This window comes from Lissotriton vulgaris, chromosome 8 (assembly GCF_964263255.1).
Source record: "Lissotriton vulgaris chromosome 8, aLisVul1.2, whole genome shotgun sequence".
NCBI lineage: Eukaryota > Metazoa > Chordata > Amphibia > Caudata > Salamandridae > Lissotriton > Lissotriton vulgaris.
Genome location: NC_141696.1, coordinates 475,317,958 through 475,334,016, shown reverse-complemented (window position 1 = coordinate 475,334,016; position 16,059 = coordinate 475,317,958). Strand labels below are relative to the sequence as shown.

The 16,059-nt window shown below is 52.3% G+C and overlaps 1 protein-coding gene across 1 annotated transcript in view; it reads right to left on the bottom strand.

Moving 5' to 3' along the window:
- The window catches only part of PPEF1 (protein phosphatase with EF-hand domain 1), a 384,922-nt gene that overhangs the window by 363,365 nt on the left and 5,498 nt on the right, over positions 1-16,059 (bottom strand). The gene's annotated exons all lie outside the window — the stretch shown is intronic.

Genomic DNA, 16,059 nt, shown 5'->3' with positions numbered 1-16,059 from the left:
CAGAAACACACCAAATATCACTCAATATGGCTCCAACTTCAGTTCGACTTTTACGTTATATAGAAAGTAAAGTACTGAATTTTATAATGCACATAAAATGAAAATGGCACTTCCCTTTTCTTCAAAATCAATAAAACAGATTTGAAAAAAAATAAAATAAAAGCATGATGAAACCCAGAGCATTTTAGCTATTTCTTAATCTGAGATAGGATCCTAAATGTTAATACAGCTCCCTGTGCGACACTGTACTACACTGTATGTCCTACTCTGCACTGTATAACACTCTGCTCCACTCTAAGTCATTCTATGCGACTCTAATCAGCTGTATGCCACACAATGACACTTCACGACACTCGACTCCACAACACACTACAGTCAATGATACTCCATTATAAGACACTCAACTGTACGGTACGACACACCACTCCAATTTACAACACGTCACTACACTCTACAATACTCCACTACACTACACAACACACCACACCACTACACTCTATAACTCTTTACTCCACTATATACATCTTCACTCCACCCCACTGTATTCCACTTCACAACACTATACAAACTGGAGAAACTATTAAGTTATACTTATATTGTACATTTCTAATTTAAGCACTAGTGAGAACTTACATTTATAGTTTATGCACCACCTTCAATTTACTTTACGTATTCACCTCCGAACACATTCTTCTTGCATCAATCCCCACACTACATTAACTATAACACACTCCTCTACCTTGCACTGTGTTGTAAGAAACAATGTCATTTTAGATGTCATAACTCGTATTCTGACTGCTGTGATTTCACATTCTATAAGTTAGATAATATGCAAGGGTATTACCAGTGAAAGGAGAAAGGGTGAGTTGTAGTTAATGTTGCGAGCCAATTGATGATTGAGGCATATTAGCTTAAACATATGAGTTTCATCAGAAATAATCCAGGCCTATATCCTTTGTTGTAACTTTTCATAATAAAAAGTAAAAGCCTATAACATCTGAAATAGCTCTCCCGATTAATCAATCAGGCGTCCAGCCTTTATCATTGAATTTTCCTAAATTTATAGAGAGCCAAGATTGTCACTGAACTCAATCAGTATCAATAACCCTATCTTGCATATACCCTTATCACAGGGATGAAGATTAAATAGATTTAAATTTGAGAATGATCAAGTTATACCTACAGAAAATAGGTTTTATTCTTTTGGATACCCTTATCTTGAGGATGAAGACTGTGTCGATTTGAACTTAAGAAGATAGCTAGTTATTCCGACTAACGACATATTGTACTACTTTAGTTAAAAGTGACTTTGAAGGACATTTTATTCTAAACATTTGTTTTATGAATAAGAAGATTGATTCATTAGCCCAGAACAAGCAACTGTTGTTGTGAAACACACGTTGGCTGTATGTTTGTCAAGAATTGGTTTTTATGAAGTTATGAAAATCAAGATCAAGATTTATGGGCATTCATGAATAAAAAGGACTTTAAAAAGAAAAAAAAGATATTTAGAATCACTATTATAATGTTCACACCTCTCAGAGAATAAATGATAGGCTGATTTATTTAAAATGTACTGGAGGAACGGCAAATAATGAGCTGCTTCTTTAGTCCGCTATACTCGCACTTGAACCTTTAAGTTTCCTGTCCTCAGAGTCAAAAACAACTTTCCGGCATCAGGTTTGCCATAGGGGATACTTCATACATGGAATGTTTTAGCAACTTACTAGAGCTAGCACACACAAACCAGGCTGACACCTTCCTGCTCCCACACAAAATCTTTGTGCAGACCTAGGGGCCGATTCCGATCCGGGTCGGAAGGGCAACGAACGTGATCTGGACGGGAAAACTACGAGTCGTACGGGTGTTTTCCGCCCGACTCGTACAGCTGTACGAGCGAGCAAGTACGTTGCGAGGGTACACAGACAAAATATCGAGTTTTAAATTTCGATATACAATTATATCGAAGTTTAAATATCGATGGGACAAAATATCGAAGGTAAGTAATATCGACAGTCTTAATATCGATATTAGTATGATATCAGTAATATCGAAGTTTTAAATATCGATGTCAATAATATCGAAATAAATAACTTCGATGCTACTAATATCAATTTTTAAATAAATTTAGTGTATATTATATTGTATTTATTATGTTTTATTATTTATTTTTAATGTAATTTAATTAAATATTGTCTTTTACTACTGTAGCGAGTTGTGGGTTTATAGGGGAATAGGGTGGGAAGTAATTTATTATGTTAAATTAATTATTATTAGTAGGAATTATTAATTAATTAATTGAGATATAATTTTTAATTAATTTTAATTAATTGATTAATTGATAAATATGTTCTGTAGCGGGTTATGGGTTTATAGGGGAATAGGGTGGGAAGTAATAATAATTAATTAATTAATATATGTTTGTACATATTTTAATTAATAATTAATTGGTAATTAATTTATATTAATTAGTGAATTAATTAATATCATTTTGTACATATTTTTAATTATTAATTAGTTGGTAATTAATTAATATTAATTAGTTAATTACATTAATTAGAGTAATTTTTTTCATATATAATTTTTTGTTATTCTTAATTAATTAATTGGGGAAAATAATAAAAATTATTAAATTAAATTAATTACAGCTAATGTGCTAATATATTTACTTTATTGTTATTGTTAATTAATAATTAATTGGTAATTAAATAATATTAATTAATTTGGGGTAAAGGAGTATTTTTAGGGTTCAGGGTCAGTTTTCAGTTTTTGGGTAAAGGGGTATTTTTAGGGTTCAGGGTCAGTTTTCAGTTTTTGGGTAAAGGGGTATTTTTAGGGTTCAGGGTCAGTTTTCAGTTTTTGGGTAAAGGGGTATTTTTAGGGTTCATGGTCAGTTTTCAGTTCTTGGGTAAAGGGGTATTTTTAGGGTTCAGGGTCAGTTTTCAGTTTTTGGGTAAAGGGGTATTTTTAGGGTTCAGGGTCAGTTTTCAGTTTTTGGGTAAAGGGGTATTTTTAGGGTTCAGGGTCAGTTTTCAGTTTTTGGGTAAAGGGGTATTTTTAGGGTTCAGGGTCAGTTTTCAGTTTTTGGGTAAAGGGGTATTTTTAGGGTTCAGAGTCAGTTTTGGGTTTTTGGGGTACAGGGATATTTTTAGGGTTCAGGGTCAGTTTTGGGTTTTTGGGGTACAGGGATATTTTTAGGGTTCAGGGTCAGTTTTGGGTTTTTGGGGTACAGGCGTACAGGGTGAAAATAAAAAAAATTACATTAAATTAATTAAATGAAATTAAAAAAAAGAAAATTACATTAAATTATTAAGTGTTTTATTTATTTTAAATGTATATGTATTAGTTTTAATTTTGTTTTAATATTTTTATTTAATATTTGTAAAATTATATGTATTTTAAAATTATTTTTACATTATTAATAATACATTTAAAAAAATGATATTTTTAATTGCGATATTTTTGTACCACGATATTATTTTTTCGATATTTTTGTACTTACCTTTATGAAGATATGACTCCGATATTTTTGATGTCGATATTTTTGTGCCGATATTTTAGTATTTCGATATTCTGTCTGTCGATATTATGTCAGACATTCCGTTGCGAGCTACGTGAAATTCACCGACCAGTCGTATCCGGTCCGAACAGCTCCATACGCCTCGACCGTAAGCTAACAGTGCCGTGCAATGGATGCAATTTGCGACCAAGCCAGTACAATGCACCCATCGGACAGTCGGTTCGAGCCGAAGTTTCCGGCTCGCAAAACGTCCGGGACCTTGCCTTTGGGGGTACGCAGCGGCCCCCCTTTCACCCACCGCCTTACGACTTGGACACAGGGGGAGACCCAAGGATCTCCCCAACACAGGCGTAACAGTGCGGATGGCACTGACGCGTACCCACAGTAGGGGGCGCCTTTGTGCGAGCCGTACCCATTAAGTCAATGGGAGCCCATGTACGCACCGTACGACCAGCTCCCATTGACTTCTATGGGAGTCTGCCCGAACCGAGTCCGGCAGCATGTGGCTGCGTTGTACTCGCGCGGTAGGACTGCAGGAGTCGGAAAACACTCCAGATTCGGCTCAGTCGGAGAGCTTTCCGACCCAGATCGGAATCGGGCCCTTAATTGTAAGACTGATGAATCCCTCTTAGAGAGTATTATCACAGCACCTCCCCTGCTCCACCCAAATATGTCAACATTACCCAGACTCCTTTAGCAACAATCTTCAACTTCACCCACTCTCTAAATCTGATATAGTTAAGGCCAGTAAAGGATTCACCCCCTTGGCCAACAAGCTTTGACATCAGCCACTTGAAGATGGCTAAGATAAGTTTTCCAATTATTGGGTCTATCCTTACGCCAACTTTTCAACACACTTCTCAGTTATGGGGGGAGTCCAACATAGGTTTCCGCATTGGGGATTTGGGGGGTGGCCGACCAGCGGGAGGCTCTCCCCCCCGGGGAAGTTTGGGGCACCAGGGGAGGGGGGGGGTTGAAAGTTTGACCATTAGGGCTCGCCGTAGCTGGCGTTTTTGGGCTGGTTGGGCTGGTTGGGCTGGTTTTGGGCTGGCTGATATATAATGTGGCCATTTTGTGTCACCGCACATTGTTTGTGGCAGTGACACAGCAGCCAGGTTAGCTTAGGCATTTTGTGGTGAATTCGTTGTACCTGCGTGGTATTCTGCGGAGTGGCGAGGCGGCCTGTAGGCGGTTGGCGTGGTTACGTGGGTGGATCGCTAATTGTCGCTGGTGTATTGAGGAGATCGTGCAGGCGGCGTAGTTGCAGGCGCGATGGCGGAGTGCTCCGATCCGTGTGTGGCCGAGGCGTTGAGGCTGCTGAGTGAGGCGGGCCGCTTGGACATCGTGAGGCCCTACCTCAAGGTAAGGCCGCAGCGGCGTGCTGCCAACGGCGCCGCTGCGGCTGTGGCGGCGTGTGAGCCGCCGCGGCCGCGGCCGGCTCAGCGTGGTGGGAGGGGGGGGGCGGAGGAGCGAAGGGCGGAGGACGGCGCAAGGAGGCAGCGCCGCGTGGGAGCGCGAAGGGAGGCGTCAAGCGGGGCGGGCGGAAGGGGAAGAAACGGGCATTGGAGTTTGTCGAGGAGGTGAGGGGCGGGGGCGGCCCGCGAGGCGATGGATGAGCTGGGGGGCAGGGGGGGGGGCGAATGAGGTGGGAGACCAGGTAGTGTTGCCGGGGGAGGGTGTGGGGGGTGGGGAAGGGGGTCGGGGGGCTGAGGGTGGTGAGGGGGGCCCGGTGGTGGAGGGGGGGCGGTGCAGGAGGAGGCGGGGGGCCGAGTCGTGTGGAGCCGAGGGGGCAGTTGGCGGGGGGATGGGGAGGCGGGGTCCCCACTGCTGATTGGGGAGACCGATGTGGAGGAGGAGGTGGGGGGGAGGACACGGAGCTGGACTGGGGCTCATCCTCAGGGGAGGAGGGGGAGGGGGCGGGGGCAGGACGGCATCGCTGGGGCAGCAGGGGAGGGGTGGGGGAGGGGCCAGGCGGAGGGGCCAGGCGGAGGGGCACGGCAGGCCAAAGGTGGTGGGGGGGTGCGCGGTGGCGGCGGTGCAGCGGGAGGGAGTGGTGTGTCGGGAGTGGGGGGGTGAGTCGGGGAGAGTGGTGGAGGGGAGGCAGGGGGTAGTGGGGGGGTGGGGGGCAGTGGCGGGCGGAGGGGGTGTTACGGCGAGGGGGCGGGGAGCGGGGGTGCGGCATGGAGGGGGTTTGGGGTGTTGGGCGTGGGGGGCAGCGAGCCGAGCTGGGGTTTCGGGGGGTGGGGTGGGGTGGGCTGGGCCGGGAGGGGGATTGGAACCAAGGGGGCGGGGGGATACCGTCGCGGCGCGGAGGTCATTCAGCAGGATGGGGGAGGGGAGCGGCCGGGGGATGGGGGAGTGGAGGAGGGGGATGGGGGAGTGGGGGAGGGGGCGGCGCGTGGGGGGGAGAAGGGGGGGTTTCACCCTGGCATGCTGGACTCCACTTTTTTCCCTTGGCAGGAGCTGCTTGGTGCGGGCGGCCGAGCTCCAGCGAGGGACCAAACTCATGACTACGGCGACTGGAGACGGGATGCGTCTCCGCCGGCCCCTCCCCGAAGGGTCTTTACGGCCGCCGAGGGTGGGGGAATGAGGATGGATGCGAATGTTTCTGACTTGATTGGTATGGAGGATAGGAGGGCGAGTGTGGACTTGATGGACTTGATGCGGGTGCGTCGTGAGAGAGCGGGGTGAAGCCGGCTGGAACCCCAAGTGGGGGGCCGGGGTGGTGTGGAGCCGGCTGATGGAGAGTCGGTGGGTCGGGAGAGAGCGGTGTTGAGCCGGCTGGAACCCCAAGTGGGGGCCGGGGTGGTGTGGAGCCGGCTGAGGGAGAGTCGGAGAAAAAAGGAGAGATTCGGGAGGACAGGGGAGCTTGTAATGTTGTTAGCAGTGTATTTCAGGTGCCAGCAAGGCAAGTAGCGCCTAGAGTGACGGCCCCCTCAGCTTCTCTGGTTAGGCGGCGGGATCCAGCAAGGATGCTGACCTTGACGCCAGGTAAGACGGGTGACGGAGCGGGGAGTGACAAGCGGCGCTGTGTGCATGTGTCGGTGGGGTCGGGGCGATGGGGAAGATGGGTGGCGGCTGGTGCGGGGGCGGTACGTGCAGGACGCGGGAGTAGGCACGGACGGCGCCGCGCCGGGCAGAGAAGGGTCGAGCACGGGCGGCGGGGTGGCGGCGGCAGGAGAGAAGGAGCCAGCGGGGGGGGGGAGGAGATTTGTGTGGTGCCGGTGCATAAGTTGCCGTACATGGGGTTGACCAAGCCGCTGGGGGCCCACCTTTCGGCGGCGACGAAAGAGTAGATATGGAAAGGGGAGTACATTGATATCTTGAAGCTGCTACACAGGGAGTTGACGTCAAAGGAGGGGTCAAAGGAGGAGGAGCAGGAGTTAGCCAGGCGCCCAAAGGTGCCCCTGACGTTAGACAATTGGTCAGCGGCTTTCCTCATATACGTGAGCGTGTACTGCGAGAAGTTCCCGGACCGGTCCATCGCGATCTTCAAATATATGGACGTGGTGCGGAGGGCACAGGTGACTTACGGCGGGTTCGCGTGGTCACACTACGATGAGGAATTCAGGGCGCGCATGGCGGCGGACCCGGAAGCGCAATGGGGGGAACTGGACTCGGATCTGTACCAGCAAACGATGGGCGGGGCCAAGTTTGGCCGCACCATTTACACGGCAAGCGGTTTGCCGCTGGTGCCGCCCCCCTTTGCGGCCCGCCCCACCCGTGGTGGGGTGGGGTAGGGGGACTCTGGAGGCCAGGCCACGGTGGGGGCCTGCTGGGACTTTAATAGAGGAGCCTGCGGGCGGGCGGCATGCCGTTTCCGGCACGAGTGCTCGTCATGCGGGCGGCGGCACCCAGTGCTGCGGTGCTGGGGGCCCGGTGGCCCCCCGGGCAGGGGGCAGGGCCAGCCAGAAGCGGACAAGCTGGGGGGAGGGGTGGGGGCCGAGGGGGTGGCGCTGGGGCTATGGGAAAAGGCTCATACGCCGGTTAGAAACGAACGGATGGAGCCCTGGTTGGCGGCGTATCCGCGGGCGGAGGATGCTGCAGTGCTGCGTCGTGGTTTCCGGGAGGGGTTCAGGCTGGGGTACGAGGGCCCCCGGATTGCTCGCTGGGCGGACAATCTGAAGTCAGTGAATGCAAACAAGGGCATTGTAAGAGAGAAACTGTTCAAAGAGGTCAGGGAAGGTCGGATGGCGGGCCCCTTCACGGCACCGCCTCTGCAGGGCTTGATCATCTCCCCCATCGGGGTGGTGCCCAAGAAGGAGGAGGGACAGTTCCGGCTGATACCGCACTTGTCTTGGCCGGAAGGGGAGTCGGTCAACGCCTACATTTCGGTGGATTTGGCGTCGGTGACTTACTCGTCGGTGGACGTGGCGCGGAGGCTCGTCGCGGCGGCGGGACAGGGCGCGCTGATGACAAAATGCGATGTCAAGTCGGCTTTCCGACTCCTTCCGGTGCACCCGGCGGATCACCAGTTGCTGGGGATCCAGTTTCAGGGTCTCATCTTCGTGGACAAGGCGCTGCCGATGGGGTGCTCCATTTCATGCGCGCTGTTTGAGCGTTTCAGCTCATTCCTGCAGTGGGTTTTTTCCAGGCGCACAGGCTCGGAGTCAGTGACGCACTACCTGGATGATTTCTTTCTGGTGGGGCGGCCCGGAACGGCGGACTGTCAGCGGCAGCTGGATGGTTTGGCCGGGTTGATGGGGGAATTTGGGGTTCCCCTGGCGCCAGAGAAGACGTGCGGTCCCAGCACGGTGTTGTCCTTTCTCGGTATCGAGCTCGACTCGGTCGCCATGGAAGCGCGCCTACCGGAAGATAAGAGGTCAGCGATGCTGGTTCTGGTGGATGGAATGTTGTCCAAGAGCAAGGTGATGGTGCGAGAGGTACAGGTGTTGTTGGGGCATTTGAATTCTTCTTGCCGCGTGGTGCGGGCGGGCCGGACATTTTGCAGGTGTTTGGGTTTGGCGTTGTCCAGTTTGACTTTGCTGCATCACCATGTGCGCCTCTCGGCGGGAATGAAGGAGGATCTGCGCATTTGGCGGGCGTTCCTAGAACGGTTCAATGGTGTACCCATGGCGCCGGCGGAAGACTGGGAGTGGGACGTCACCATGTACTCGGATGCGGCGGGCGGCGGCGGTTTCGGTCTGTATTGGGATGGAAAGTGGTGCGCAGAGCAGTGGCCGGAGCAGTGGCAGGCGGGCGGGAGGAGCATTGCGTTTATCGTAGTTGTTCCCGTTAGTGGTGGCAGTCACGGTGTGGGCAGGGGTGCTGGCGCACAAGCGCGTGCTGTTTCGAGTGGACAACATGGCCGTCGTGCAGGTGGTGAAAAGGCAGTCGGCTCGGGACCCGCAGGTTCTGAAGTTGATGAGGGTGTTTGTCTTGCGTTGCTTGGAGAATGACATACTGTTTCAGGCACGCCATGTTCCAGGTGTGGACAATGACATTGCCGATGCCTTGTCTCGTTCACAGTGGGAGAGGTTCCATGGGTTAGCCACGGCGGCGGAGGAAGTCAGAACGCCGGTGCCGGAGGAGCTGTGGTCGGTGGGCGAGGCCGGGTCTTTCAATTGGTGAAATCGTCGGTAGCGGTGTCCACGTGGAAGGCATACGAGCTAGTGTGGGAGGAATTCCTGAAGTCAGGTGCGGTAAGGCATGGGGACCGGTGGCAGCGCGAGGAACGGGTGGTAAGGTACATGCTGGCGCTCATGGATAGAGGGCTGTCGCGATGTGTCAATTGCGGGCAAGTTGTCGGCGGTGGCGTTCATGGGAAAGATGTGGTGGGGCTACCCCCCGTCGGCGGGGGAACTGGGGACCAGGCTGCTGGAGGGGTGGGCAAGGGAGAGGGGTGCGAAGGTGCGGCTGCGGCGTCCCATCATGGTGGAATTGCTGGGGGGAGTCATTGGCGCGCTTCCGGCGGTGTGCAGGGACGAGGACAAGGCAGTGCGTTTTTCTACTCTGATGTCCTGGCTGTTCTTTGGAGCGTTTCGAGTGTCGGAGCTGCTGGGCGCAAAAGGGAGGCGGGGGTGGAGTGGGGGGATGTGGAGGTGCGAGCGCAGGAGGTGGCGGTGCGTTTGCGGCGCTCGAAGACGGACCAGCGGGGGGTTGGGACCTGGGTGGTACTGGGCCCGGGCGGCTGGGAGGGGGTGTGCCCGGCGGCGTGGGGGCGGAGGTTGATGGCGGGCGGCAGCGACATGGAGGGGGAGGTTTTTGGTCGAGAGGGGGGGGCGGAGTGTCAGCGTCTCAGGCTTTGTGGGTTCTGCGGCGCGCCCTGCGGTACTTGGGTGAGGACCCGCTGGCTTACGGGACGCATTGCTTTCGGATCAGGGCGGCAACGGAGGCGGCACGGAGGGGTTGGGATAAGGAGGAGATTCAGAAGCTGGGACGGTGGAAGTCGGATTGTTACCGGACGTATGTGCGGTTGAGAGAGGCGGAGGGGGTGTTGTAACGGTATTTCCCGATTTTGACATGTGTCTTTACAGGTGCTGTGGCAGGGCCGGAAGTGGCAGTGTTGAATATATACATTGTGGGACACTCATTCGTCAAGAGGGCAGAACAGGCACAGTGGGACAGGCAACGGACACTCAATTTGGGATTGGATGCAGGGTTGTACCGTTGTCATTGGAGGGGGAAATGGGGTAGACGTTGGCACGAGTTATTGCCTTTGTTGAACACGTTGGTGAGAGGGGGGTATGCCCGGATGTGGTGGTGATTCATCTGGGCGAGAACGATTTGGTGCAGTGCAAGGGGTTGGCGCTGCTTAAACAGATGAAGCGAGACCTGAGGGAAGTTAAGAAGCAATGGGCGGGCTGTCATATCATGTGGTCCGAGTTTATTCCCAGGCTAGTGTGGAGGGGGGCGGAGCGCCCGGGAGCCATAGACAGGGCACGGAGGAAAATAAATTGGGAAATGCGCGACTTCTGTGCCAGGTAGGGGGTGGGGAGGATTGAGCACCCGGAACTGCGCTATGGCGCAGTCTATTTCTTCCGGGAGGACGGGGTTCACCTGTCCAGGTATGGCATGGAGTTGTACTTAGTCCAGTTGAGGGAGGCTTTGGATGGGGCGTTGGGGGTGCTCAGGTATCCCAGGAGGCAGGAGTCCTAGGGGGGTTCGAAAGTCATCTGCGACTTTCGAGTGGCGCTTTCCTAAGGAGATAGGGTGGTTTTGCTGGAGGCCTAGGACTGTATGGTAGGCGGGGGTGAGGTCATGGAGGTCACTGGGGCATTCAGTCGAGGGGTAGGTTGCTGAGTGGATGGTTGTATTTAAGTTGAAATGTTGGGGTTAAATTTAGGGGTGGGGGTGAGGGGCTGTCAGGCAGTTGTTATTTAGTGAGCAGTAGTTTTGTTCGGCACAGGCCAGGTGGGACAATGTTGTAGGTGCACCTGATTCCAATAAAGCGGCCTTTTTCACACTACTTTGGTTGTCTGTGTCAGTGCTCCCCCCCCCCACCCCTCACCTACTGGTGTGCCCCAATGGGGATTTGGGGAGGTGGCCGACCAGCGGGAGGCTCTCCCCCCCGGGGAAGTTTGGGGCACCAGGGGAGGGGGTGGGGTTGGAAGATTGACCATTAGGGCTCGCCGTAGCTGGCGTTTTTGGGCTGGTTGGGCTGTTTGGGCTCCTTGGGCTGGTTTTGGGCTGGCTGATATATAATGCGGCCATTTTGTGTCACCGCACATTGTTTGTGGCAGTGACACAGCAGCCAGGTTAGCTTAGGCATTTTGTGGTCCCACCCTCCCTCCCTGTTAATTTCTTTCTGGGTCTGGGGTGGCGCGGCGTCCGTGTCCGGAGGGGTTTTGTTGGATGATGGTGCACTGGATTAGGGTACAGTTGTGTTGTCGCTGGAACAGGTGCGGATTCTGGGGGCGCTTTCCTAAGGAGATAGGGTGGTTTTGCTGGAGGCCTGGGACTGTATGGTAGGCGGGGGTGAGGTCATGGAGGTCACTGGGGCATTCAGTCGAGGGGTAGGTTGCTGAGTGGATGGTTGTATTTAAGTTGAAATGTTGGGGTTAAATTTAGGGGTGGGGGTGGGGGGCTGTCAGGCAGTTGTTATTTAGTGAGCAGTAGTTTTGTTCGGCACAGGCCAGGTGGGACAATGTTGTAGGTGCACCTGATTCCAATAAAGCGGCCTTTTTCACACTACTTTGGTTGTCTGTGTCAGTGCTTCCCCCCACTCACCTACTGGTGTGCCCCAAATTGGTATTGCCCGCTATGAAAAAGCTGGGCACTGACCTTTGGATCTTTGTGACCTTTAGACCTATTTCAAGCCTACCTTAGCAATATGCCACCAGCCATTAGAAAAATAACCAAAGCTTTGAAGATAAGAAGCAACCTGCAGAAGGCCATCAATCACAGCAAATACAAAAGAATACCAAAACCTATGCTACCAGCAGAGAAAGAGACAAGCCTCCATAAAATAACCAGCATAACGATTTGCAAAATGTGTCAATCCATTAAACCAATATGTTACATGCCATGTGAATGAATGCCAATAAGTGCGTGGGAAACAGTTCATCATCAACAAAATCTCACAAATCCACAACATTAAAAAAATTAGCAACATCTATTTATAAAAAAGTGACTTTTAAAAAGGATAACTACAGACCCTTTCCCTCAGCCACCATTAATGATCCTCCCATGAGTCTATGTTACCGAACAGACACTAGCACATTATGCTGTGAAGATGCCACTGTTTATAACTAGCACTTTCATACATGCCAATAGACCAGATTCAGGTCAGACTCTTGATTTTTAAAGTAAAAAATGACTTTATTTTAGCTGTCTTCCGACTAAAATTGTATAGGTTTCAATGTTAGTTAAGGGTGGAATAAATTCCCCCTAGTTTTTCACTAGCCCCTTCTGTTCTGTTTCCAAAGGGGGGCTTGGGGGAGGGAGCCGACCGGGCGGTTTGGGAGGGCTGCGAGGGGTTATTTCCAGAAGTTGCCAGAATGTTCTAGTTTTTGGGCTGGTCTAGTAGGACCAGCCAGCCCAAGTATAAATCCCCCCTTTCCCGCTAACCGCCACCATTTTAGGTTTGGTGACCTGGTGGCTAGGCCTTTAGCTTTTTTGTGAGAGAGTGTCTTGTGTGTTTGTGCGACTCTTTTCATTCTTTGCCAATTGCGATTGTTCTTAGAGCTTAGTAATGGAAGACGCACGAGTTCTTGAGGCGATGCGCCTGTTGGCGGATGCCGGTCATTTGGATTTGCTCGCAGGAGGTGGGCAGGCTAGGCCGCAACGCCAGGCCTCTGCCGGTGTGGTGGCTGCGGTGATGGCATGTTCGTCGCCGAAGAGGAGACGGCCAAGTCAGGTAAGCGAGAGGGGCCGCTCTCGATCTAGGAAGCCGGCCCCACAAAGGATGGTTCGGGGGGAGCCCGGTAATTCTGAGGCTCCGGAGGCTCAAGGGGTGTTGAGTGTGGGGGGGGGTGTGCCTTCCCAAGCCCCGGCGCTTCAGTTGGGAGTTGTTTCTGGAGCGGGGGAGTTTCCGGTTATGGCAGGGCGGGGGCAGGGGTCGAAGAAAGGGGGCAAGAGTGGCCGGGGAGGAAGCAAGAAACGCTCTGCTTCTGACCCGTTGTTTGAGCGGCGGGGGCAGTCTTCGGATGGTGCCTCTGTGCGCGGGGGGCGTAGGGGTTCGGTTCAATTTAATTTACAAGACTCGGAGCGGGAACGGGTGGAGCACGGGCCCCAAGACGCCATGTTAGTCGTTAATGAGACTCAGTTTGTCCCTGAGGCTGGTCAAAGGATGTTGTTAACTCCGTTAGGACGGATTCCTCACAATGTTCTTGCGGGGGAGGGGCATGATGGGAATGCAGGTGGGTCTCGGGCTGGTTTGTCTTCTGGTTTGCAGGTCGTTGCGCAAGAGGCTGATGCGGGGGTGGGCGAATTTGGGGGTAATGTGGGGAGCCCGTTATTGTTTTCGACGCCGGGCTCGTCGGCTGGTGAAGTAGTTTCTGTGGGTGGCGGCTCTAGAGGTGAGGGCGAATGGGCCCAAATGGGCGAGAGTGGTTCGTTTGGTGGTGCGATTTCTGGTTTGGAGCATGTGGAGGGTTTTAGGGCGGAAAGTGGGGGTGTTCATCTTATGAGTGGTGGGTCTTTTCATTCGGGTTTACAGACTCGTCAGCCAGTTTTTGGTTTCGGTTCTGCGGCGTTTGGTACTTCAGGAATGGGTCTGGGAAGGTTTCAGGCCCCTGGGGTCTTGAGTGCGGCGGGGGTAAACTTTCAGGGCACTTTGTTGGGTCCATATAGGGGTTTTGGCCAGGTGAGTGGCGGGCCTATACAAGGGCCCAGGAGCACAGCTCCTCACTTATCTGGGGCCTCTGGGGGTCCTTATTTTATGTGTGGTTCTCCTGGATGGGAACATTTTGGCGCAGCGGGCCTTGCGCAGCGTAGTTTTCAGAAGGAGTTAGCAGGCCAAGAGTCAGCCTCAAGAGCCTATAGGCATTCTTCTTCTTCGGCAATGGCCCCTGATAATTTGGATCACAGTGGAGACGAGGAAGGTGTAGGTGGTTCTCCGGTTCGGGAGGTACCTTTGAGGTCTGAAGCACTTGGCCGTTCTTTAGAGCGGGGTCGGAGAATGGCTGATGATTCTAATTGGAGGGGGAATGTGTCTGGTTGGTTTGTGGATGGTAGGAACCCTAGCACACCAGTCCAAACTTTTGCTTTGCAGGAAGAGGTTAGGCGCGGAGTTCCAGACTTGGCAGGGCGCGGTCCAGTCCCTTTTCGCCAAGGGGAAGTGAGGAGAGTGCCTAGCGCGGCCCTCTCTGTTCCACCGAGGGAGCCCGACGCGGCCAGCACACGAGGGTCTGGCGTGACCCCGCTGGCCCCAACGAGTAGCAGGTATAGGTGGCAGGCCTTGCCGGCGGCTATGGAGCAACAGAGTCAACGCGCAGGGAGGTACAGGCGCGTACAGTCTGCTCCCCCCCCTGGAGTTTCAAAATCTTTTAAATGTACAGTTGTGGATACCGGGTTGGGTAAGACCCGTGCTGACTTGATGCATACCAGTGTGGATTCGGTGGTATTGGACTACGATGAAGAGAGTCCTGAGGAAGGTGAATTGCGGGATCGTGGGGGGGGGGTGCCCTCTCATGCTTCTCATAGTGTTTTACAGGCTCCAGTGGTCCAGAGGCAACTGCAAGGGAGAAGAGAGCACGGCCCATCGGGTAGGGCGCCTCGCAGACCGGATGCATTGTCCTCGGCGCCGCGGGCGGAGCCATCGAGAGCTGTCTCTCTGTTGCCAGGTGAGCAAACGGCCCCACAGGCCAAACCTGTTATGGTGTCTGTGGGTACCGGTGGTGAAACTGATGTGGTCATTGGTGATGGCCGTCTGGTCAAAGGTCGTTATGTAAAAGACACTGCAGTGGGCACTGACGAAGTGATGTTTGTAACGGATAAAGGGGACAGTGGTATGGCTGGTGCTTCCAGCAAAGTTACAGATAAAGGGGACAGTGGTGTTATGGCTGGTGCTTCCAGCAAAATTACAGACAAAGTGGACAGTGGTGTTATGGCTGGTGCTTCCAGCAAAGTTACAGACAAAGTGGACAGTGGTGTTATGGCTGGTGCTTCCAGCAATGTTAAAGAGCCAGTGGCCAGTAAGGAGTTGAAAATCAAAAAATTGCCATACATGGGGGTTACGAAACCTTTGGGTGCTCATTTAATGCTAAGTACCAAAGAAAGAATTTGGAATGGTGAGTATGTGGAGCTCCTTAAGCTTCTACACCGGAAAGTCCGGTCTAAAGAGGGCTCTAAAGAGGAGGAATTTGAGTTGGCTAAACGCCCTAAAGTGCCTTTGAATATCGAGAACTGGACAGCTGCGTTTTTGATTTATGCTAGTGTATATTGTGAAAAGTTCCCTGAGCGCAGCGTTTCCCTTTTTAAATACATGGACGTGATTCGTAAAGCTCAGATCACCGGGGGTGGTTTTGCCTGGTCTCAATATGACGAGGAATTTAGGGCCAGGATGGCCTGGGACCCTGAGGCGAAATGGGTGAGCTCGATATGGATTTATGGCAGCACACAATGGGGTCAGCAGCTGGGGGGAAGACCGTCTTTACGGCCAGTGGTTTACCGCTAGTTTACCGGCCCTTTCAGGGGAAGCCCACCCGGGGAGGGGTGGGGGCCACTACAACCATGTCCTCGGGATCTGGTTTCTGTTGGGAATTTAATAGGGGCTCCTGCATCAGAGAATACTGTAAGTTCAGGCATGAATGCTCAGGTTGCGGAAGGAAACACCCGTTATCCAAATGCTGGGACAACCAGCCATCGGGAAGCCAGCAGGGTAAACAGTCGGGTTCAGGAAATTCCAATACTTCCTCACAGTTTTCAGGGGGTCGGGGATCCAGAGGTGCTAAGGGTTCTGGGGCCAAAGGCTCGTACACCAGTTAAATTGGACAGGTTGCGTTTTGCATTACATGGTTACGAGGATGAGTCTGCAAAACTACAATTATTGGAAGGTTTTCAGTTTGGTTTCCGACTGGGTTACTTAGGATCTCGAGAACGGAGGTGGTCTGCCAATTTAAAATCGGCGTCGGAACACGCCGCTGTTGTCCAAGACA